The 26,944-nt window shown below is 36.4% G+C and overlaps 1 long non-coding RNA gene across 1 annotated transcript in view; it reads right to left on the reverse strand.

Annotated features, from left to right (window-relative positions):
* Positions 1 to 466: 466 nt before the first annotated feature.
* The window catches only part of LOC306665040, a 41,308-nt gene continuing 14,830 nt past the window's right edge, over positions 467 to 26,944 (reverse strand). Inside the window, exon 3 of the long non-coding RNA XR_013764900.1 lies at positions 467 to 1,147. This is a non-coding gene — a long non-coding RNA (uncharacterized lncRNA). The remainder of the gene's footprint in view (positions 1,148 to 26,944) is intronic.

Raw genomic sequence — 26,944 nt, forward strand, 5'->3', positions numbered from 1 at the left:
TCTAAAAAGTAGCACACAGAAATAAAGAGCAAACATCAGAGAAACAAATTAAGAAATATGAATGAAAGAACCAGAAAATATCTGTATATACATATATAAATGTACCTACTGTGCATGTGTATGTGCATGTGTATGTGTGTGTGTGTGTGTGTGTGTGTGTGTTTATAGAACAAATCAAACAGAAAAAGAGAAAGACAATATTTGAATGTAAAATGGTGGAAACATTGTTTATAATTGATAAAAGATGAATTCTCTTAATCAGAATAAAAGAAAATTCCATGTCACTATAGTGGAAAATTTTTTTTAAAGTAATGACAAAGATGATCTTAAAAATGCATTCTACTGTTATGTAGAACTACTTAGAACGAATAAAAACTTTTTTTTAAAGTTATGAGGCAAGAAAAAAAAACAATAAAAAAAGAGAATACCTAAAAAGACATAGCAATTAAACACAATGCAAATTTCTCAACCTCAAAAACAGAAACTAGAAAAATTTTAAAGCATTAACAGATTAATTAACTTGTAATTATATACATAGATAAACTGTTATTCAAGAAAGTGAATAAAGTGAAACATTCCAGAACACAAAAAATCAAAAATAGGTTAGTTCTCTACTAACACTCTCAAAAAAGGTAATTCCAAAATCTATGTTTCAGAAAAAAGGAAAATGTTTCCATAAATATGGTCTTAGATGATAGAAGTAATAAATTATCAAGAAATTGATAAAAATTAAATGACAAAAAATCTTTTTTAAAAGACAACATAGAACAATAATAGAAATGTTTAATTAAGGAGAAGAGAAGAAAATGTAACAAAACAGTTGACAATTGCAAATAGAGTTTATCGGAGTTAAACATTGTATTTATTATAATTGTCAAAGGAGAACCTAAGGGACTGAATATATAATTTTCAAGTTCAAGGGGGGAGAAAACAGTAGAAATAAATCTTAAGGCAGTTTAAGACTCACAGATTCAAAACACAGGAGACTTACCAGTCACATTGAATTAATAATGTATTAAAAAATAATACACAATGGGGTTTGGGGCTGTAGTCCTGTAGCAGAGTGCTTGCCTAGCATGTGTGAGACACTGGGTTCAATCCTTAGCACTTAGCACCACTTAAAAATAAACAAAGGCAGGCTGTCCATCTACAAATACAAAAAAAAAAAAAAAAAAAAAAGGACTAGGGAGGTCAAGGTCACTCAGTGGTAAAGAACCCCTGGGCTCAATCCCCAATATTAAAAAAAAAAAAATACACCATGATTAAAATGAATTAATAGCAAGCAATGATATATGAATACTTTAGCATTTGAAAGTTTGTTACTAGAATTTACTAAGTTCATACATTCAGAGAGAAAATTACATGATCATCCAGGTTAATGAGAAAAAGCATTTAATAATATGCAGCATTACTGTCACAGGAATTCATAACAAATTAGGAATAGAAGAAAAGTTCTTTAATGATAAATGAATTCCTCATAAACTTAAAGAAAGTGATCACACCTGCTATTGAAATGTTAAGACAATTCAAATTAAAATCAGGATTTAAAGGCTGGGGATGCAGCTCAGTAATAAAGTACTTCTTTGGCATGTGTAAGGTCCTGGATTTTACTGAGAAAAGAATGTTTACTATTATTACCTATTAAGTATCATAAAGGAAGCCGTAGGAGTGCAATAAGACAAGTTAACAGAATAAAAGTAACCAAATAGTCATTATATTGAAATCATGTGTTTGAATAAAAGAATCTATACAAGTCTTTGAATGATAAAAAGAGTAAGTGAATATAAGCTCAATACATAAAAAGAACAATTTTAGAAGATAGTTTTAAAGATAGCATCCAAAAAAGCACCAAGAAATATAAAATACTGAGGATTAAGTCTAATAAAATGAATGTAAAACCTTAGTTCAGAGAGAAAAAAACTTTATTAAAATATATTAAAGAAATAGATCAACTACATGCAGAAGATACTCTTATAAAGAAAAGACATACGTAATCATGTCTTAACTATAGATTTAATTTGATTCCTCTCAAAATCCTGCTTTAGTTTGTTATACAAAGTGGTTTTAAGATAAATATGCATGCGTACTGGTGAAGAACAGCCAAGATGATTTTGAAAAAGGATAAGACAGAACCATTTGTCTGATTATGTAGCAATACTTACTACAATGCAATAACAATTAAGGCAATATTGTATTGACTCAGAGTAAAGAAAATACCAAAGGAACAGACTAGTAAGCATAGAAATAGTACCATGCATAAACAGAAACTTCACAAATGACAAATGCAATTGCTAATCAATAGTCAGAAGATGAATAATTTGATAAGTGGTGATAAATAATTGGTTATAAGTATGTGAAAGTAAAACTATACCCATATATCACACCATATATGAAAGTTACTGTTGAAGTCCTAAATATGATAAGCAAAATGTAAGACTTAGGAAACCATAAGATACTGCTTTATAACTTTGTGTGCAGAAAAGAATATGTAAAATTTTAACTTGTTTAAGAATTTAAATATAAACCATATATATGAGGAGTCCATCTTCTGATTAAAATCCTGTGTGTTTTTCCACACCTTACCATAGGCACTTAAGAAGGCCTTCTGGGGAAAGCTGTTCCACATGAACAAGAGGAAATGGAAAGATGTCCTTTACTGAAATAAAGAAGAGCACACTTCCCGCCATCCTCTTAAGAGGTGGGTAAGAGTACTGCTTATTCCATAATTTGAAGCCAGTCAAGGATGCTAGAATAAACCCAAGCCTGCTACCCAGGCCACAGACAAATCAAGTCACAAGGCTTACAAAATGGAAATTAACGTTTGCTAAGGTCAGGAGTACCTTTCAAAAAAATATTGTCTAAATAGTTCAGATAAAAAATTTAGAAAAGTTTCCTCTGACCTGGATAAAATATATACTATATTCCTTTTATTCTTTTTTTCCCTTTTCCACCTCCAGGCGTTGCTACATAAAACTGCCAGCATTATTAATGCATCTCACTCTATTATTTCTTGACTCTACTAAATATGGAAAGATCAGAGAAATAGGTCCTTAAAAGAAGCAAATGTTATTGCTGTCGAGTTATGAACAGTTAAGCCCTTCCCTTTTCTACTTCTTAAGATGTTGCAGGCCTTCATTTCATAGAGAATTGTGTACAAAAGAAAATTAAAAAGAACTAGATTTATTGAATGCTCAAAAAAAAAAGAAGGTACAGAATGAAAGTGTACTTTCTCAAAATCATAGGAAATATTTTACCCCAAAAATAAGTCCCCAGAATTTATGTTGATGGTAAGCTGAAATTGTCAGTATTTAACTATGACTATTATTTTTGTCTTCCTAAATCATTTTTCATTCATTGCATAACATTTTAAAGTCATTTGGGGCTTCTCTCACATTGTTTTCTGTGTTCAAAAGACATAAATAAGCAAAAAGTGACACATGTAGATGGATTCAGAAGTTCTATATTTTCCCCCTTCATATAGAAAATAATTTAGTCTGTGGAATCAAATACTGTTTGTGCCCCACACTCGCCCCAGCACCTGTGGGCTGCACTAACATTGGTGTAAGTTTCACATCCTCTCAGGCAAAGTGGGAAAGATTGTCCCTTTGTTTTCTCAGAAGAGTCATTATTCACTCCTTTCTTTAATTTATTCCATTTCTTTCTTCTTTCCTTTCCCTCCCTTCTTTTGATTAAACATTTCACTTAGCCTTTGTGCATTCCTTTAGATACATTTTTTCTCTTGTGTCAATTATTCAACACTGACTTTTTAAAAGAATTCACCAAAAAATGAAAATGGTGGAACAACAGTACTATTTAGAGACTTACATATTGCTCTGATATATAATTATCTAAGATTTTAAAATCAAAAGTACAGTAAGTAGGTTGAGAGAATAGCTCAGTGGTAGAGCAGGTACTTACAAGTTCTAGGCCCTGGATTCAATCCCATAAACAAACACACACACACACACAAAAATAAATAAAAAAAAAAAAAAGAGAAAAAAATGAAGTGTTTTCTCTTTAGGAAGTTACAAGTGAAAACAGAAAATATAAGAAATTGCACCATAACACAGATAGAACTTGGAAGATTTCAGTGTTAATGAAGCCAGAATTAAAGACAGGCAGTTAGTGTAGATAGATGATCAGGCTGAATTGAGAAAATGGAGGCCCTTTGGATCAGGGAAGTTGGAGGCTGCGCCTAGAGATTGGAATGTCAATGTCTCTAGAGTGCTTTGATTACCTGCCTGTACTACCCTTCCCAAAAGGTTGCAGAAGGTGTTGTTAATTAATGCCTCCTGGGCTGCTTCTTGCTGGATCGCTCCATTTGACCCTTTCCCCTGCCCATCTGCTTCTCACCATTTTGTCATCCCACTGGTATCTCCTGAGCCTAGTCAAGTATGCAGGAAGGAGAGAGATAAGGGGAAGGAGGGCAGGAGAAAAAAAGAAAGTCTAAAATATAGAAAAGGGGCTGGGTGCTCTCACTTCTTGGGATACCAGAATACCAGCTATGGCCCCCTTCTCCCTCCTGGGAGAAGTCTGTATTACTACCTTTAAATAAAACCTGCATTCTATGCTTGCCTCAATGCTTCTCTAATGTTCAAACTTCAACATTTGAGGAAGTAGAACTCATCACTGATAACTAGCAGTATCTGGGCCTTTCCATTGTCCTGATAGAATGTCCTTCCAGAGCACTTGAGGTAGATGCTTTTTATTAGGCTCTGAATGACGGTCAGCAGCCAATTGGCCCTCAGAATCAAGATTTAAAAAATTTTAAATGAATAAGACAACAGACAATTTGTCTTTTGGGGATCTGTATGATGCCCCTATTCCCCCTTTTTGTTTATAAAGCATGTTTTTAAGAGTTAAATGGGCACGCTCAACAATGCTTTGTCCAGTAGGATTATAGGGAATTCCTGTGACATGTTGAATACCAAAGGTGGAACAAAATTGTTTAAATGCCTGGGACGTATATCCAGGACCATTATCCATTTTAATTTGTTTGGGAACTCCTAGGATGGAGAAAGAGTGTAAACAGTGTGTTATTACATCTTTGGTTTTTTTCTTCAGTATGAGCAGAGGCCATATTAAATCCTGAAAAGGTATCAATAGACACATGAATGAATTGTAGTTTTCCAAATTCTGAATAGTGAGTTACATCCATTTGCCAAATATGATTGGGCTGAAGCCCTTTTGGATTTACTCCTAACGAGGGGTTAAGAATAAATGTAACACATTTAGCACAAGACTTGACTATATCCCGAGCTGTTGCCGTAGTAATTTTATAGCGTGTGCATAGAGTGGAAGCATTTACATGAAATTTGGAATGAAAAGTTTTTGCATTTTCAAGCGTATTAAAGATGTGTGGGTCTCTGGTGGCCATGTCTGTTAAATCATTGTGTAAACTTAAAGGACCTGGAAGGCCAGTATGAGCCCTAACATGCCCAATAAAAGAAGGATTTTTTCTGTCCCAGATAAGTTTTTGTAAACTTTGCAAATATTTAGTAATAGTGGAGGTGAGGGAAATCAGACCAGTTAATTCTAAATTTTGAACAGCATTAAAAACGTATTTGCTATCAGAGAATAGGTTAAAAGGCTCATGGTGGGTTTTGAATACTTCTATAGCTACTAATAGTTCCGTTTGTTGTGCAGATAGAGTATTAAACAACAATGTGAAATTAATCTAGATGCCCTTCAATAGATGAATGACTAAAGAAAATGTGGGATATATACAAAATGGAATATTACTCAGCTTTAAAGAAGAATGAAATGACAGTATTTGCTGGTAAGTGAATAGAATTAGAGCATATCATATTAAGTGAAATAAGCCAATTCCAAAAAGCAAAGGCCAAATGTTTTCTCTGGTAAGTGGATGCTGATCCATAGTGGAAGGGGGTAGGGAAGAATGAAAGAACTTTGGATTACACAGAGGAGAGTGAAGGGAAGGGTGGGCCAGTGAGGATAGGAAGGACAGTAGAATGAGACAGACATTATAACCCTATATACATGTATGATTACACTACTGGTGTGACTCAGCATCACTGTAGAGTCAGAAGAATGAGAAGTTATGCTCCATTGTGTACAATGTGTCAAAATGTATTCTCCTGTCATGTATAACTAATTAAAACAAACAAAAAAAAAATAAGATGGAGAGAGGGCATGGGGGTTCTGCCCACATAAATGGTTTATCATTATGATGAGTAGGTTAGTTATTGAAGGAATGGGTTCCTGATAAAAGGATGAATTCAGCCATCTTCCTATTTCTCTTTCTTGCTCTCATCTTTGGTCTTTCTTTGGCTTTTGTTCTCCCCTTGCTCTTGATGTTTTGCTGCCTTCTACCATGAGATGATAGAGCAAAAACTTCCTCACCAGATGCAGACCCCTTCAAACTGGATTTCCTAGCCTCTAGAACTGTGACCCAAATAAAATTACTTTCTTTACAAATTACCCAGTCTGCAGTATTTTGTAATAGCAATGCAAAACATACTAAGGCACTGTATAAACTAAATAAAACAGATGATATCTCTCTGTTAAGTATCAAAATAATTTTACATGTGATATGGTATTCTGAAAAATACACATCCTATCCAAATCTTTAATGCCAACACTGTCCAGTTATAAACATTCTACATTATTTTTCTTTTAGAACTTAATTACTAGTCAGAATTTTCTCTTTCCTTTTATTATGTACCATTACATTTAATGACACATCAGAAACTATGGCTTTATAACTTTTCAATCTCAATATTTCTCCTTTGTGTCAGTCTGATAGCTCTGTATTATTCCACTCTGAAGATCAAATCTCAAGGTTCTATCTGCCTCCATCTAATACTTTTTCCTGTTTTTCTCTTTCCTTATTAAGGGCCACTAATATTTATCATTACATGATCCTTGGTTTCTTAGCTCCTTCTATTTTATTTTATATTTTTATACAAGTCCCTATACTCTCTTATATATTAGGCCTTTTTTGGCTTATCTAACCTTTTTGATCTAATTCTAGGTTCACTCATGTCAGTGCTATCCTTTTTCCTTTTAACACCTTTGAATCCTGAGATGTTTTTACCTTCATCAACTTTAAAATCAGACAAGTTTATATAACTTTCATAGTCACAATCTTCTTGCTTTTCCTCAGATTGTTCAATGTTACTGTATATCCCAAGATGGTGCTGACAGGGTCATATAGAATTCCTGCAATTTATATTATTTATATATATATATATTTTTTTTTCTTAATGTGGTGCTGAGGATCAAACGCACTGCCTCACATGTGTGAGGCAAGCACTCTACTACTGAGCTACAGCCCCAGTGCAAATTCCTGTGATTTTTACTTCAAATCAATAACACTTTGTTTCTTATTGAGTCACAATCATATTCCCCAAAGAGATCTTAATACTTATTCTTTTCTCCTCTCCACTCTCTCAATCCTACTATGGCATCTTTCAGTCTCAGAAGAAACTGTTTCATTTAACTTCTATGGACCTTCAGCAATAAACTGAGGATGCTTATTGCCAGGATGTCTACGAAGAATACATATCAACCTTTTCTTCTCCATACTTGAATATACAAGGGTAATCAGAATTTTGGGTAAGGGGGAGGGGAAGAAGAAAATATAGCCTGGTTTGTTTGAAAGCTTCCAAAGTGAAGCAAGTACTGTTAATGCATTGTCCAGAACCATAATTTGCATACATGCTGGCACATTTTTCAATAGCTAGTTAGTTACTGCATTTTGTCAGAGAACTAACCTCAGCCCCTACTGGACAGCACAGCAGGCCAGATGTACCTGCATGTGATGGTCCACAGAGACAGTCTGTCATCTGCAGTCTGTATGGGGAGGGAATATGTAACCCTTGGAAGTGTGGGCTGGCTGAAAATAAAAGGCTAAAAAGTAGTATTAAGAAATATAGCAAAAAACATGGAAAATATTTTTTTAAAGCAGGGGCTTGACAGGTGGAAGACCTGATGAGTCTGATCCTAACAAAGGGAAAAAGCCCTTGAATTCTTTATTTATAGCAAAACACAGCAAAGGAATTTCTTGTGAGGAGGGGTTCTTCAAGGTAAACAAGAAGCCAAGAAGTTGGCCTAATTGGGGACTTATTGCTTGCACAGTGATTCCTCCTCCAGGCAGCTGGTGACACAAGGTTAGTTAGGGCACATTTTTTTTTTAAAGAAAAAAACTAAATCTTACGTAAGAAAAAGGAAGAAAATAAAAAAGATTAGAGCAAAAGTTAATGAAATAGAGAATAGAAATATAATAGAGAAAAGAAAAGCAGTTCTTTGAAAAGATCATCCAGATTGATAAACCTTTATCTAAATTGAACATAAGATAAAGACAGAAGACTCAAGTTATTAAAATCAGGGATCCTTTTAGTCTTTGGGGGCTTCACTATAGACTAGGTAGCTTATAAATTATAGAAATACATTTCTCATATTTCTAGAGGCAAAATTCTAAAACTCAAGGCACAAGTAGATTCAATGTCTGGTAAGGTGTGGTTTCCTTGTTCATATATGGTACCTTTTTGATGTCCCCTCACATGGTGAAAAGGGTACAGCAACTCTCTGGGCTCTTTTTAATAATGGTGTTACTCTCATTCCCTCCCTCATGATCTGTCTCTCAAATATCTTACCTTCAAATATCATCATACAGGTGATTAGGATTTCAAAATGTGAATTTTGGGGACATAAACATTCAGATCATATCAGGAATGAAAGAGATAGTATCAGTGATATTACAGAAATGAAAAGGATTATAAGGGATACTATTGCAATGAATATGATGTTTCTGTCCCTGCCCCCAAATTTATGTTGCAATCCTTACTCTGAATACAATGGTATTAGGAGATGGAACCTTTGGGAAGTAATTGAGTCATGAAGCTGGAGCCATTACCAATGGTATTGTTCTCATAAAAGACATTTCAGAGAGCTCACCAGCTCTCAATCTACCACATGAAGGTTGAATGAGAAATCAGTCATCTGCATCTGGGAAGAGGGCCCTCACCAGAACTCAACTGAGCTGGCACCCTGATCTTGGACTTGCAGAACCATGAGAAATAAAAAGTCACTTAGTCTATGATAATTTGTTACAGCAGTCTAAACAGACTAAAGCAATGTTTTATAGCATATCTGTAGAATTTGTTTATCTAGTATGAATGATCCTTTATACCCACTTAACCATCTGCTCCCTATTTCCCCTATGTCCCAATTCTATGCTTCTATAAGTTTGATTATTAAAAATACTAATATAAGTAAAATCATCAGTATTTGTCCATTAGTATGACATTTCATTTTGTGTAGTGTCCTTCGGGTTCATCCATCTTCATTACATTATTGTTCACAATAGCCTTAATCACACCACCTAGACACCAAATCTGTCAGTGCCCTAATACTAAAATTCTCAGACTCAAAAACTGTGAGAAATGTTTGTTGTTGAGGCTACCATCTATGGTATTTTTGTAATAGAAGACTAAAATCTAAAACAATTAAAAGCAATAATATGTTAACAAATTATATAATGTAAATGAAATGGACAAATTCCTAAGAGGATATTATCCACCAAATCTTATTCAAGAAGAGAAAATAACAAGTAAAAAGACTGAATTAGTAATTCAAAATTATCCACAAAGAAATGCAAAAACCCAGATGCCTGTACTGATGAATATTCCCAAATATTTAAAAATGAATTAATATCAATTCTACAAAAAATTGCTCAAAATAAAGGAAAGGAGGCAACATTTTTTGTGAGGTCAATGTTACCTCATAACAAAACCAAAGATGTCAGAAGAAAACCATAGACCAATATCTGTTATAAATATATATAAAAGTTTCTCTAAAAATATTCAAAATTAAAATTCGGCAACCTATACAGTAGTTTCATTGTTGGATGGAGCATGATGTAGTAAAAGAAAGCTGTTTTCTAAGTCACAACATGGCTCCGGACCAAAACAACAGGTGTACAAATTCTCAGTGAGGTGAGTGAAAGAGAGATTTCACTAAAATTTGATATCAATCACTAAAAAGTAGTTTAGGGGCTCAGGAATTTGGGTACAGTAAACAAAGAAGAACACATTGGTACCTATCTGGCTGCCACACCAGTGCAACAGGTGGAGCTACTTTGTGGGAGACTCCTGAAACCCCAACCTGCATCATAGATTGGTTACTGTCAAGTCTTATAATCTCTCCAAAGCGGACAAAACTCAACAAAGTCCTGGAGGCTTGATTAGACCTTGATTAGTCCCATCTGCTGGAACTCCCCTCACAGAACTCTACAGAAACTGTATCCCGGAAGTGCACCAAACTGGTCGGAATGAACAAAACATAAACAGACAGTACTTCTGAACTACATCCCACCTCATACTGGTGAGAAGGGAAGCTGAGTTTTATATTACACAGCTTTAATCTAAGGAAACTCCAATTGGCAGCTCAGAGAGCAACACAAAAACAGGAAGGTGTTAACAATCCCCATCCCTTGCTCTCTGTATTAGTACAGAACTCAAGAATTGGAAGGAAAGATTGCTGGACTTAGTGACCACCCCAATCTGATCAACTATTTTGATCACCTCAATAGAGATGGCTCCTGCATTTTTCATTAAGATTTTTAAAAATTGTTTTATGTTTTTTATTTTGATTTTACAAATTTTTAAATTCTTTCTGTGTGTGTATGTGTGTGTATTCTTGCTGTGCTGATTGGTTCAGGGAAATACATACATGTGTTTCTCTTTCTCTCATTTCTAGCACATTTAAATGTAATTATTTTTTCCTAACCTTGTCTTTTGAGGGTTTGAGTATTTTAGATTGTGATTTTGGGCTTGGTTTTGTGTTATTTGCATGTTTATTTCTTTTGTTTGTGTTTCTCTCTCCTGCTAAGGGTTAAATTCTTTTGTTCTCTCCCCCTCCCTCCCAATACTTTGCTGCTTCTATGTTTTCCTCCTATATAAACATCACTTGTTACATCTCTTTTGCATTCTCTCTGTTCACTTTTTGAAACTATAAACTCTTTTCTAACTTCCTAACACATTTTCCTTTCCCCCAATTAACTGAATTTTTACCATCTTTCAGAACTAATTGACTTATATAACTCCTGACCCCATCATAAATGCTGATACAATCACTACTGCTATATTTAATACCCAATCTTCGCTTTAAAGTCAGATTTAGTTCATGGTTGTTGTTTTTTACTATTGACAATTGATGAAGCCACCATTCCTGTATTTTGGTGGTAATTAATGTTGAAGATGTCAGAGTAGGAACTAAGTATTTATTTTAATGTTGTGTATTGCTTGCAATGATTGTTACCATTGTTTATGTCACCTGATCCTGTGAGGTGCTGGAACCCACAGGAACACTAAATGTTCACAGGTTAGAGACTTTCCTGCTGAACTAAGTCCAAACAAAAGACAGCACACCTTGCTTCACACATAAGTTAATGACATTCAACCTTCAGCTACATTTAATACAAAGAATAGAAGAGACAAACATCAAAATTAATGATTAAATTATGTAATTCTCACCCCCATTCAAGTTGGGGTCATCATTAATAAACTATACAACACAGTAAACACCTGCCATTGAATTTCTGATCTAGTTCCTGTTTTGTTTTGTTTTTAAATTGTTGCTACTGTTGTTAAATGCTACCATTCCTATATAGGTGGCAAATGGTATTGTAGGACCCCCCAAAAGGAAGACCCTTACTCGAGTCTCAGGATGGCGCGCTCCAGGAAGCACGAGAGACCGGCTTGATGCAAAAGCACGAGGCACTTTAATAACGGAGCTCCGGGCCAACACGTATCTCACACAGGAGATAGAGGAGTTGACCACGAGGCTCAGTAGTCAGGGGTTTATATAGGAAAAGTTAGGGAGTTTGGCGCGGGTACACATAATTGGCTGATTTAAACATAAGCGGGCACATGACTACATTGATTACATCAGCAAGTAGTACGTGCAAATTGACATTCCAGCAATGTGGTAGGGCAGTTTATTTTGGTTAGCAGGCGGTCAAGTTAACCTTAAAGAAAAGGGAAGAAGGGGGAAAGTGGGTGACACCAGATGGTCCACGGCCTTGTGGAGATTGTTTATCCTCCATGGCCAGTTAGATTTTGATGTTTTGGCAGTCTTATTTTAGGCTTGTTAAGGTATGTTCAGGCCTCAAGCCTGTCCCTCTTTGTTTCTTTTCCTAAGTTCATTTGCTAGACTACAGATTCTGTGCTTTAATTGTGGGCACTTAAATTTTAACTCCTTCAGTATTACAGATGTCAAAGTAGACACTGGACATTTAAAATAAAACTATACATTTGTTACTGATATTAGTGACATTCTTGGCTCCCCTCTCCCTCTAAGAGGGGCTGCAAAGAGATTGGGACACTTCAAGATCACAGATTGAGATCCTGCGGCTGAGAAATTCTCAATCTCTATCAAGCAAAAGTGAATCTCACTTCACACACAATCTACTCCACCTGAGCCCTGACATTATTCCAACTCAAAAAAGAGAGGAGACAAAAGCCCACCAAAAAAACAACAACAACAAAGGGGAACAACAGAGAGAGGCCTTAGGTTTCACCCCTTTGCATCTCCTCATACATCAAACACAGAGAGAAGACTCAGAACAAATAAATAATTACACTCAAAAGGCCTATGCAAAAAACAGGTAAGGGAATCCTCCTTAATTGATGCGCAAGTCCAAGATTTCTAAAAACACAAGGAAACAGGCAAATGAATCTCTCCCCAAATCCACAATCCCCCAACAAAGGATCCCACTGATGGCGAGGTAGACAAAATCCAAGACAGAGTTTACAAAAACTGGTTATTAAAAGGTTCAATAAACTAAAAGAAGATCTAAGGAAGGAATTAGGAGAGGAAATTACAGGAGATGAGAGACCACTTTCATTAAGAAAAGACACCAAGCAGAACTCCTAGAAATAAAAGACACAATCTATCAAATTAAAAATTCACTTGAAGGCAGCGTAATAGACTAGAATGCATAGAAAATAGAATATTAGCCCTTCAAGGAAGAACTTCAGACCTTGAGGACAGGGTATATGATCTTGAGTGTGCAAAATACAATGAAGTGAAAAGATTATAGAACATGACCAGAATATACATGAACTCAGGGACAACATTAAAAGACCAAACCTGAGAATCATTGGGATAAAAGAGAACATGGAAATGCAAACTAAAGGCCTAAAGAACATTTTTAGTGAAATAGTTACAGGACACTTTTTCCATATCAGAAACAAATAGACATCTACATACAGGAGGTTTACAGGACCCCAAATAGGTCCAGTTAAATGAGAAACTTGTTAAGAATCATAATTAAAATGCCTAGAGATCCCAGATGGCAGACTAGAGGGAGGCTGTGTTCCTTGTCGCTCTGTAACTCCGGATTCAAGCAGAGGATATCTGTTTCTTGGTGAGGCAGTTTTTCCTGCTTATCCATCCCCTGCTGTTTACCCCATTTGTCTACTGTGATCACCTGCAGTCTGCCAGCATATCGATGACTTTTTTGAGTGCAGATTGCTCACTGTCAGGCACCTATTATCTGCCATTTGCCTGCCTCTCGCCTGTCCATCACCTGCCTTACACCTATCCATCACACAATGCACAAAGTTCACCTCCCGATAGTCTGACAACAGTCAGCAAACTGATCGCCGACCGCCAGTGGAGCGGCAGCTGCCTGCTGTTGCCTGGAAGTTCACTGTGACAGTATCTGCAGGTTTGATTACCCGTGGATGCCACCATTTTAAGACAACAGCCAGGCCCCATAGGACCCCTGGCTGGACTGACTGAGCCCCGTCTCTAGGATCCCTCAACCCGACCGAACACTCCCTGCCTCCGGGGTCCTCACATCCACTGACTGCTCCCTGCCACCAGGACCCCCAGACCAACTGACTGTGTCCTATCACCAGGACCCCAGACTGACTAATTGCATCAGGCCTCCAGGATCCTGCAACCACACCAAACACACCCAACCTCCAGGACCCCTGCCTGACCAACCACATCCTGCCTCCAGGAACTCCAGCCAACCACGTCCACACTCCAAGCTGCAGCTCCCCATTTGCCAACACATTTGGAAGCCAGAGCGGCCATCTTGGATAATGCTGGAAGCTGGAGCTCCAATCTTTAGGTGGGACAAATCCCATCCTGAGATGCCTGCTGGAGACTTGAAGCTCATTGTCAGGTACATCTCATGCAACAGGCTACTGAAGATTGGGAGGTTTGAATACTATATGACTGTTATAGTGTAGATTTTCTTTCTTCTTCTTATTGAACAATTTTAAGTTTTTATTTCTTTACTTTTTTTGCTCTCTTTTCCTTTTGTTTACCTATTCCCTCAGATTCTCTTTCTCCCTTTTTGCATGCTAACATCCAATTTCTTTTGATTACACTCTCAAACTTTCTATTATCTAGAAATTCTGTATATTCTGTTCTTATCCCATTAACAGCTACATCATACATCCCTCTGCACCCTCTTTGTCCTCCATTAGAAACTGCAGACCTTATTGCAAATCTGTTTGTTATACTGAAGATAATATTTAAACTCATTCTGTTTATTATGATAATTTTGTTATTGTCCTCATAGGGGCTATTTAGTCTAGGATTGCATAGTGTCTGAATTGGGCACTAATATTGATCTCCCCTTAAAGAAAAGGTTTTGGAAACCTATAGGGCCACTATAAGCCTATAGGGGGAAATCTGTAATACCCCAGATCTGTAATGCTAGAGGGAAAGATACACGAACCACATGAAAAAACAAGGGAAGAAAACGATCCAAACAAATCTAGATTCTATATTAATAGAATCCAATGACAGTATGGTAGAAGAAATGTCAGAAAAGTACTTCAGATTATACATAATTAAGATGATCTGTGGAGTAAAAATGAGATAAGAGAGCAAATGCAGGCAATGAAAGATAATTCCAATAAGCAGTTGAAAGAGCAACTGCATGAAGCAAAAGATCATTTCAACAAAGAGATAGAGATTCTCAAAAAAAAAACAAAAAACAAAAAACAAAAAAAACCAAACAGAAATCCTTGAAATGTAGGAAACAATAAACCAAATAAAAACTTCAATGGAAAGCATCACCAAAAGACTAGACCACTTGGAAGACAGAACCTCAGATAATGAAGACAAAATATTTTATCTTGAAAATAAAGATATCCAAACAGAGAAGATGGTAAGAAATCATGAACAGAATCTCCGAGAACTATGAGACATCATGAAAAGACCAAATTTAAGAATTATTGGGATTGAGGAAGGCACAGAGATACAAACTAAAGGAATGAACAACCTATTCAATGAAATAATATCAGAAAATTTCCCAAACCTGAAGAATGAAATGGAAAATCAAATACAAGAGATTTACAGAACACCAAATGCTCAAAATCACAACAGATCCACACCAAGGCACAATATAATGAAAATGCCTAACATTCAAAGTAAAGATAGGATTTTGAAGGCTGCAAGAGAAAGGCATCAGATTACATATAGGGGGAAACCAATACAAATAGCAGCAGACTTCTCAACCCAGACTCTAAAAGGTAGAAGGGCCTGGAACAACATATTTCAAGCTCTGAAAGAACATGGTTGCCAACCAAGAATCCTAAACCCAGCAAAACTAACCTTCAGATTTGAAGATGAAATAGAATCCTTCCATGATAAACAAAAGTTAAAAGAATTTACAAATAGAAAGCCTGCACTACAGAATGTTCTCAACAAAATATTCCATGAGGAGGAAATGAAAAACAACAATGGAGGTCAGCAAAGGGAGGAACTACCTTAGAGAAAAACCACTCAAAGGAGAAACCAAGCCAACATAGAAACCAAAAATAAGCCCAAATGACTGGGAATACAAATCATATCTCAATAATAACCCTGAACATTAATGGCCTAAACTCATCAATCAAAAGACATAGACTGGCAGAATGGATTAAAAAGAAAGACCCAACAATATGCTGCCTGCAAGAGACTCATCTCATAGAAAAAGACATCCACAGACTAAAGGTGAAAGAATGGGAAAAAAACTTACCATGCACATGGACTCAGTAAAAAAGTGGGGGTTTCCATCCTTATATCAGATAAAGTGGACTTCAAGCCAAAGTTAGTCAGAAGGGATAAAGAAGGACATTTCATACTGCTTAAAGGAACCATAAGTCAGGAAGATATAACAATAGTAAATATTTATGCCCCAACAATGGTGCATCCCTGTACATCAAACAAATCCTTCTCAATTCCAGGAATCAAATAGACCACAACACAATAATTCTGGGTCACTTTAACACACTGCTGTCACCTCTAGATAGATCTTCCAAACAAAAACAAAACAAAGAAACCATAGAACTCAATAACACAATAAATAACCTAGACTTAATAGACATATATAGAATATTCCATCCATCAACAAGTAGATTCACTTTCTTCTCAGCAACACATGGAACCTTCTCAAAAATAGACCATATGTTATGCCACAAAGCAGCCCTTATGAAATGCAAAAAAATAGAGATACTGCCTTGTGTTCTATCAGATCATAATGGACTGAGAGTAGAAATCAAAGATAAAATAAAAAACAGAAATTACTCCAACACCTGGAGCATAAATAATATGCTATTGAATGAGACATGGATAACAGAAACATCAGGAAGGAGATAAAAAAATTCTTAGAGGTCAATGAGAATGACGATACAACATATCGAAATCTCTGGGACACTATGAAAGCGGTACTAAGAGGAAAATTCATTGCATGGAGTGCATTCCAGAAAAGAATGAAAAGTCAACAACTAAATGACCTAACATTATAGCTCAAAGCCCTAGAAAAAGAACAGAATAACAGCAAAAGTAGTAGAAGACAGGAAATAATTAAAATCAGAGTTGAAATCAATGAAATTGAAACAAAAGAAACAATTCAAAAAATTGACAAAACAAAAACTTTGTTCTTTAAAAAAGTAAACAAAATAGACAAACCCTTAGCTACACTAACAAAGAGAAGGAGAGAGAAAACTCAAATTACTAAAATTCATGATGAAAAAGGAAGTATCACGGCAGACACCACTGAGATATATAACATAATGAGAAGCTACTACTAAAATCTGTATTCCAACAAAATAGAAACTACCGAAAACATTGACAAATCTCTAGAGATATATGCTCCTTCCAAACTGAACCACGAGGATATACACAATTTAAACAGATCAATATCAAGCAATGAAATAGAAGAAGCCATTAAAATCTACCATCCAAGAAAAGTCCAGGACCAGATGGATTCTCAGCAGAGTTCTACAAGACCTTCAAAGAAGAACTCATTCCAATACTTTTCAAAGTATTCCAGGAAATAGAAAAGGAGGGTACCCTACCAAAGTCATTCTATGAAGCTAATATCACCCTCATACCCAAAGCAGGCAAAGACACATCAAGGAAAGAAAATTTTAGACCAGTATCCTTGATGAATATAGATACAAAGATCTTTAACAAAATATTGGCAAACTGTATCCAAAAACATATTAAGAAAATTGTGCACCACAATCAAGTGGGGTTCATCCCTGGAATGCAAGGATAGTCAAACATCCATAAATCAATAAACATAATCCATCATGTCAATAGACTTAAGGACAAGAATCATATGGTTATACCAATTGATGCAGAAAAAGCATTTGACAAAATACAACACCCCTTCATGCTCAAAACACTAGAAAAAATAGGGATAGTAGGAACATACCTGAATATTGTAAAGGCTATTTATGCTAAGCCCATGGCCAACATTATTCTTAATGGAGAAAAATTGAAAGCATTCCCTTTAAAAATGGGAACAAGACAGGGATGTCCTCTTTCACCACTTCTATTCAACACTGTCCTCAAAACTCTAGCCAGAGCAATTAGACAGACTAAAGAAATTAAAGGAATACAAATAGGAAAAGAGGAACTTAAGGTGTCACTATTTGCTGATGACACGATTCTATATTTAGAGGATCCAAAAAACTCCTCCAGAAAACTTCTCGACCTCATCAATGAATTCAGTAAAATAGCAGGCTATAAAATCAACATGCATAAATCTAGAGCATTTTTATATACAAGCAATGAAACATCTGAAAGGGAAATGAGGAAAACAACCCCATTTGGATTAGCCTCAAAAAAATAAAATAAAATACTTGGGAACCAATCTGACAAAAGAGGTAAAAGATCTCTACAATGAAAACTACAAAACATTGAAGAAAGAAATTGAGGAAGACCTTAGAAGATGGAAAGATCTCCCATGTTCTTGGATAGACAGAACTAATATTGTCAAAAAGGCCATACTACAAAAAGTTCTATACAGATTCAATGCGATTCCAATTAAAATCTCAATGATATACCTTACAGAAATAGAGCAAGCAATCATGAAATTCATCTGGAAGAATAAGAAACCCAGAATAGCTAAGGCAATTGTTCGCAGGAAGAATGAAACAGGGGGTATAGCAATATCAGAACTCGAACTATACTACAAAGCAATAGTAACAAAAATGGCGTGGTATTGGTACCAAAATAGACAGGTAGATCAATGGTTACAGAATAGAGGACATGAAAACAAACCCAAATAAATAGAATTTTCTCATACTAGATAAAGGTGCCAAAAATATGCAATGGAGAAAAGATAGCCTCTTCAACAAATTGTGGTGGGAAAACTGGAAATACATATGTAACAGAATGAAACTAAACCCCTAAGTCTCACCCTGCACAAAACTCAACTCAAAATGGATCAAGGACCTCGGAATCAGACCAGAGACCCTGCATCTTATAGAAGAAAAAGTAGGTCTAAATCTTCAACATGTCAGCTTAGGATCAGACTTCCTTAACAGGACTCCCATAGCTCAAGAAATAAAAGCAAGAATCAATAACTGGGATAGATTCAAACTAAAATGCTTTCTCTCAGCAAAGAAAACTATCAGCAATGGGAAAGGAGAACCTACAGAGTGGGATAAAATCTTTGCCACTCATACTTCAGATAGAGCACTGATTTTCCAGAATATATAAAGAACTCAAAAAACTCTACACCAAGAATACAAATAACCCAAGGGACAAATGGGCTAAGGAAATGAACAGACACTTCACAGAAGATCTACAAGCAATCAACAGACATATGAAAAAATTTTCAACATCTCTAGTAATCAGAGAAATGCAAATCAAAACTACACTAAGATTCCATCTCACCCCAATTAGAATGGCGATTATCGAGAATACAAGCAACAATAGTTGTTGGTGAGGATGTGGGGAGAAAGGTACACTCGTACACTGTTGGTGGGGTTGCAAATTAGTGCAGCCACTCTGGAAAGCAGTGTGGAGATTCCTTAGAAATCCTTAGCAAATGGTGGGTCCACTTGGAATGAACCCACCATTTGACCCAGCTATCTCACTCCTTGGCCTATACCCAAAGGACTTAAAATCAGCATACTACAGAGATGCAGCCACATCAATGTTCATAGCTGCTCAATTCACAATAGTCAGATTGTGGAACCAACCTAGATGTCCCTCAGTTGATGAATGGATAAAGAAACTATGGCATATATATACAATGGAATATTACTCAGCTATAAAGAATAATAAAATGACGGCATTTGCAGGAAATGGATGAAATTGGAGAATATCATGCTAAGTGAGATAAGCCAATCTCAAAAACCAAAGGACAAATGATCTCGCTGATAAGTGGATGATGACACATAATGGGGGGGTGGAAGGGGGGCAAGAATGGAGGAAGAAGGGACTTTATAGAGGGAAAAGAGGGGTGGGAAGGGTGGGGGGAAGGAAAAAATAGCAGAATGAATCAAACACCATTTCAGTATGTAAGTGTGTGATTACACAAATGGTATGTCTTTACTCCATGTACAAACAGAATCAACATGTATCCCATTTGTTTACAATAAAATTAATTAAAATAAATAAATAAATAAAATATACTAGTTAATTATAAAAGAAATAAAAATGAAAAATAAAATGCCTAACATAGAAAATAAGAAAATAATATTAAAAACTGAAAGAGAAAAACATCATGTGGCATTTAGAGGCAAACAAATAAGGTTTACTTCTGATTTCTCAGTTCAGACCCTAAAATCAAGGAGGTCTGAAACAAGATATTCTTTTTTAAAGTTTTTTATTTTTAGACTTCATTTTGATTCACTGTACAAAAATGGGGTGCCACTTTTCATTTCTATGGTTGAAATGAGATACTCTAAGCCCTAAAAGAAAGTAATTGTCAGCCAAGATTACTATACCCAGAAAAATTCTGTTTCAAATTCAAGGGGGAAATAAAAACAAGAATAAACTAAAAGCCAGTGCTACAAAGACTACTGAAAGATAAATTGCACACTAACTGAGAATCCAGACAGGATAAAATATAGCAAAAAACCAAAATGGCAGGAAACCACAAACACATATCCATGCTAATGCTGAATGTTAATGGTCTCAACTCCCCAATTAAAGGACAAAGATTAGCAGAATGGATCAAAAAACAAGATCCAACTATGGTGGCCCGTACAGGGAGAAAGGAAATCATACGGGGAGAAAGGAAATTGTATGGGGAAAAAGGAAATCGGAACAGTGGGTAAAGTAAACTGAGGAGCCTTGCAGGAATAGGGCAAGGGAAAATTCAAAGTCTGCCTCCAGGAATAGGTATGGCAGGGAAAGTAGGAACCTCACAGGAGTCTCTGGCCACAGTGGTTTAAGAGCGAGGGATAGTAGGAAAGGTCACAAAGGACACGACAGTGAAGTGCAAAAATGCGTGTATTTTGTGTTGCTTGTGTGTTTGTCAAATTCAAGTTAACGGAAGGCTGTCCTGAGAGACAGCAAAAAAGGTTTAACGGAAGGCTCCCCTAGTGAGGGAACGTAACAGAAGGCTGTCCCGGGAGACAGCAAAAGGATGTCCTATAGTAAATGAATGTGTTTAAAGTGTTAGTTGTGTTAATATTTCTATTGCTTTTATTTGAAAGGAGCTCCAGAATGTGTGTATTTTGTATTGTTTGTGTGTTTGTACTGCTATTAGTGTGGCCTTTGTACAGTAAAAGATGGATTCAGAAATATCACGAAATCAGTCTGAAAGGATAATTCAAAAAGGAGGTGTGAAAAATATATTACAAGAAGGAGAAGAAGTGCTGGAAGAGATTAAAGAGGATGTTAGCTGGGGTAGCCAAAAACAGAAAAGTTCTGGGGAGGAAGAAAACACTGGGGAAGAATTAGAAAATAAGGAAATCACTGCATGATCATATGTTCAAACTCTAACAGAAATAAGCCCAGGGTTTATAGAGGAAAAGCTGCTCAATGTGCCACAAGGGGATCTTCATATACAGGATCTAATAGCAACAGAAAAGAACAGTTAAAGAGAACAAAGTGAGGAATAATTGCATGGTAGTGACTTAGAAAACAATTACTCAGAAAGTTTAAGAACAAGGGAAAAATGTAGGAGAAAGCTAAATCTGATACAAAGAACCCCAAAATTCATGGAACCTGCCTGTAAAAAGTTTAAAGAGGCAGTTATGACTGATTGGAAACAGCTATGCAGAGCAGTGTTATCTGGAGGACAAAATCTGAATTGGAGAACTCAGTGGCAAGAAATTGCTGTTGGAACTACTTGCAGAAAAGCAGTAGCAAGTTTTCCTGGTAGGAATGTTGACTAAGAGACGGCCAATACACTTCAATAAATACTCAAAATCAATAACAGATCTTTTTGCTGATAGTGATTGCATCACTCAGGTGATTCCCAAATTAGAATTGACTGGACCCATAGCCCCTCATAAGCTGATTTAGCCACTTAGATGGTTTTCATCTTTTTCTCAGTATGGCAAGCTGCTTATTTTCATCCTGTGTAACTCACTTTCTAATCCCTCATGTTGGTGCCTCACCTTTAAGGAGGGTCTATAAGTAAAGGGAAGTGCACTGATCAAAAGGTTAATGGAGTTAGTACTGAAATATTTAGAGAGGGTGAAACAATTGTTTTTTCATATACTCCTGTGTGCCTAGCTCTTCCTTTTCTTTTTGTGACTTCTAGTGGGAAACTCTCTAGACAGTTATCTTTACAGATCGCACAGCGGACAGATAGATTTGACAAGCTAGTAACAAAGCTTCGACAACAAATCCTCACCATAAACGCCACTAAGGTGGAAGTCAAACCGGGAGGGCTTATCGCAGGAGCATTAGATAAACTAACACAATTTGGCACCAAAATTTGGGGGACTTTTAAATCCCACACTAATAAGTTTGGGTATGCTTGTGTTAATTCTATTCTACATTTACAAACACCTCAAAGCCAGTCAACAGGCTCATAATGTGATCATAAAATAGGCCATGGCCGCCCTTGAAGCAGGACACAGTATGTGGCTTAGTATGCTGGATCAGTAGTCAAAGACAGGTAACCACGGGAAAACACTGTACCAACCTAAGACAGAAGGGCCAACTCTGCTTTGGTATCCTTTGATGATGGGTAAGGACAGGATGTTGATTCCCGGGACCTAAGACAGACATGATCCCTGCCAGCTTCATTTTCATTTCATATAAGGAAGGGGAAATTTTTGGGGGCTGTGCTATGTGGGCTGTGCCAGGATGGCACCTGGCAGCCAGCCAGAGGTTGTTTTGATCACATGGGTGGTGAGGAGGTTGATTAATATAAGCACATCCAGGTGATTTATCATTGGCCATATTCAATTAAGTCCATGCACACAACGCGTGCACAGGTGTTCCTGAGTGCTCCTGCTCAGGCCTGCTCATTTTGACCTTTGCCATGATAGGGTAGCTGGCTCCTCACCTGATCTCAACTGGTGTGGCCCTGCCCTCTGCCTCCTGGAGGGAATATAAGTGGGCAGTAGGCGGAAGGCAAAAAGAAGCAGCTAGCAAGAAGAGGCAGCTAGCAGAGAGAAGAAGCAGCAAGCAGTAAGCAGCAGGCAGCGGCAGAAGGCAGATCGTAGAGCGGAGAACTGAGAACACACCTCTAGGTCATAGATCACAGATCGCAGCATGCGGGATGTACCACTAAGAAGCACCTCAGATAGATAGCACCTAGTTCACAGGATACAGGACCTACCTCTAAGAAGAAGCAACAGAACTCTAAGAAGAAATAGATCTCTGATAAGCGTAGAAGCCTGTCTTCCTCTAAAACTTTTTCTATAAGCAAAGCTTATCTTTCTCTCAAAGCTTCTCTTTCTCTAAAATCAAGCAAGCCTCTTTTTCCTCAATAAGCTAGGGAATAAGCAAGCAAGCAAGGCAGAAATAGAGGTAGTTTATTCCCACCTCCGATAAATACGCACGCAATTGTTGCTGCAGGTGGTAACAAATATTCGCAGGATTGTTGCCGCGGGCGGCGACAAACTATATACTGTTTACAAGAGAAATAAATACAAGGAGATTGAACAGTACTCTATTAAATGAAGAATGAATCAAAGAAGAAATTAGAATAGAAATCAAGAAATTCTTAGAGATGAACAAGGACAGAGATACAATATCAAAATCTCTGGGACAATATGAAAACAGTTCTAAGAAAAAAATTCACAGCATTGAGTGGCTACATTTAAAAATTAGAGAGATCCCAAATAAGGTTATGCTACAGCTTAAGGCCTTATAAAAAGAACAAACTAACCCCAAACCAGTATAAGACAGAAAATAATTAAGATCAGAACTGAAATCAATAAATCAAAAAAACTAAGAATAAAAAAACACATAGGATCAATTAAGAGTCGGCTCTTTGAAAAGATAAATAAGATTGACAAATCCTTAGCCAAACTAACAAAAAGAAAGCATGAGAAGACCCAATTGATCTTATTGATCTCTGATCAAAGATGAAAAAGGAGATAGATATCACTACAGACGTGTCTGAAATCCGGAAAATTATCAGAACCCATTTGAAAATATATACTCCAAGAAACTGGAAAATCTGCAAGATGTTGACAAATTTCAAATCTTTACAGAAGAACTATCACTAGTCTTTCTCAAATTATTTCAAGAAATTTAAAGGGAGGGAACACTACCAAATACATTTTATGAAGCCAGTATAACCCTGATACCAAAACCAGACAGAGACATCACATAAAGAAAAGAATAGACTAACATCCCTGATAAATATAGTTGCAAAAATCCTTAATAAAATATTAGCAAACTGCATTCCAAAATACATCAAAAAGATAATATAACATGACCAAGGGGATTTCACTCTGGGGGTGCAAGTTGGGTTCAACTTAAAAAGTAAATGTAATTCACCACTTAAACAGAATTAAGGACAAGAACCACATGATTATTTCAATAGATGCAGAAAAGGCCTTTGATAAAATCCAGAACCCATTCATGTTAAAAATTTTGGAGAAGCTAGGGATCAAAAGAACTTACCTCTTCATTGTAAAAGCCACTTATGACAAAACCAAAGCCAACATTATACTAAATAAAGAAAAAATAAAAGCATTTCCTCCAATATCAAGTACAAGTCAAGGCTATCCACTCTCACCACTCCTGTTCAATATAGTCCTTGAACCATTGGCCAGGGTCATCAAACAAGAAATCGAAGGGATAAAGGTAGGAAAAGAAGAACTCAAACTATCTCTGCTTGTTGATGATATAGCTCTATATCTAGAAAAATCTAACAACAACAATAACAGCTCTACCAGAAGATTTCTAGAGCTTATAAATGAGTTTAGCAAAGTAGCACAATACAAGATTAACAGCCACAACTCAATAGCTTTCCTATACTCCCACAGCAATTCAGTCAAGGAATAAATCAGCTACCCCATTCGCAACAGCTGCAAAAAATAAAACAAAACAAAAAACAAACAAACAAACAAAACCTCAGATTTAATCTAATAAGGGAGATAAAAGAGTTCCACAATAAAAGTTATAGAACACTGAAGAAAGGTATTGATGAAGACCTTAGGAGATGGGAAAACATCCCATGTTCTTTGATAGGCAGACTCAACATTGCTAAAATGGCTATACTACCAAAAGAAATATACATATTCAATGCAATCTGCATCAAAATATCAATGACATTCTTCACAGAATTAGAAAATAATATTAAATTTATTGGGCATAATAGAGACCCAGATCAGCCAAAGCAGAGGTATCACAATACCTGATCTGAAATTATACTATAGAGTTAAAGTAATAAAAACAGCATGGTACTGGCATCAAAATAGACATGAAGACCAATAGAACGAAATAGACACAAGAGACAAATACACATACCTACAGTCATCAGATATTTGACAAAGGTGTCAAAAATATATTAGGGAGAAAATACAGTCTTTTCAACAAATGGTGCTGGAAAAACTGGAAATTAAATGAAATTAAATCCCTATCTCTCACCAGGCACAAAACAACTCAAAGTGGATCAAGGATCAAGGACCTAGGAATTAGACCAGAGATCCTGCACCATTAGAAGAGAAAGCAGCCCAAATCTTCATCATGTTGGCTTAGGACCTGACTTCCTTAACAAGACTCCTATGGCTAAAGAAATAAAATCAAGAATCAACAAATGGGATGGATTCAAACTAAAAAGCTTCTTCTCAGCAAAGAAAATAACATGAAGAGAGAGCCTAGAGAGTGGGAGGAAATCTTTATCACATGCACATCAGATAGAGCACTAATGTCCAGAATATATAAAGAACTCAAAAAACTTAACACTAAAAATTTACCAAATAACCTAGTCAATAAATGGGCTAAGGAACTGAGCAGACACTTCACAGAAGAAGAAATACAATCAATCAACAAATATGTGAAAAAATGTTCAACATCTCTGGTAATTAGAGAAAAGGAAATCAAAACAACTCTAAATATCATCTCACTCCAGTCAGAATGGCAATGATCAAGAACACATGCAACAGAATCAATAACTGGGATAGATTCAAACTAAAAAGCTTTCTCTCAGCATAGGAAACTATCAGCAATGCGAAGAAAGAGCCTACAGAGTGGGAGAAAATCTTTGCCAATCATACTTCAGAGCATTAATCTCCAGAATCTATAAAGAACTCAAAAAACTCTACACCAAGAATGCAAATAACCCAATTGACAAATGGGCTAAGGAAATGAACAGACACTTCACAGAAGATCTACAAGCAATCAAAAAACATATGGAAAAATGTTCAACATCTCGAGTAATAAGAGAAATGCAAATCAAAACCACCCTAAGATTCCATCTCACCCCAATTAGAATGGCGATTATCAAGAACACAAGCAACAAGAGGTGTTGGAGAGGATGTGGGGAGAGAAGTACACTCATACATTGCTGGTGGGGCTACAAATTAGTGCAGCCACTCTGGAAAGCAGTGTGGAGATTCCTTAGAAAACTTGGAATGGAACCATCATTTGACCCAGCTATCCCACTCCTTGGCCTATACCCAAAGGACTTAAAATCAGCACACTACAGAGATACAGCCACATCAATGTTCATAGCTGCTCAATTCACCATAGCCAGATTGTGGACCCAACCTAGATTCCTTGCAGTTGATGAATGGATAAAGAAACTGTGGCATATATATACAATGGAATATTACTCAGCCATAAAGAATGATGAAAATTATGGCATTTGCAGGCAAATGGATGAAATTGGAGAATATCATGCTAAGTGAGATAAGCCAATCTCAAAAAACCAAAGGACAAATGATCTTGCTGACAAGTGGATGATGACACATAATGGGGGGTGGGAGGGGTTAGTGTTAGGGTTAGAGTTAAGGTTATGGAGGGGGGCAAGAATGGAGGAAGGAAGGACTGTATAGAGGGAAAAGAGGGGTGGGAAGGGTGGGGGGAAGGGAAAAATAACAGGATGAATCAAACAACATTACCCTATGTAAATTTATGATTACACAAATGGTATGCCTTTACTCCATGTACAAACAACATGTATCCCATTTATTTACAATTAAAAAAAAAAGAACACATGCAACAATAACTGTTGGTGAGGATGTGGGGGAAAGATACACTCATACATTGCTGGTGGGACTGCAAAGGAGTGCAACCACCCTGGAAAGCA

This window comes from Sciurus vulgaris (genome assembly GCF_902686455.1).
Source record: "Sciurus vulgaris genome assembly, chromosome: 7".
Taxonomy (NCBI): domain Eukaryota; kingdom Metazoa; phylum Chordata; class Mammalia; order Rodentia; family Sciuridae; genus Sciurus; species Sciurus vulgaris.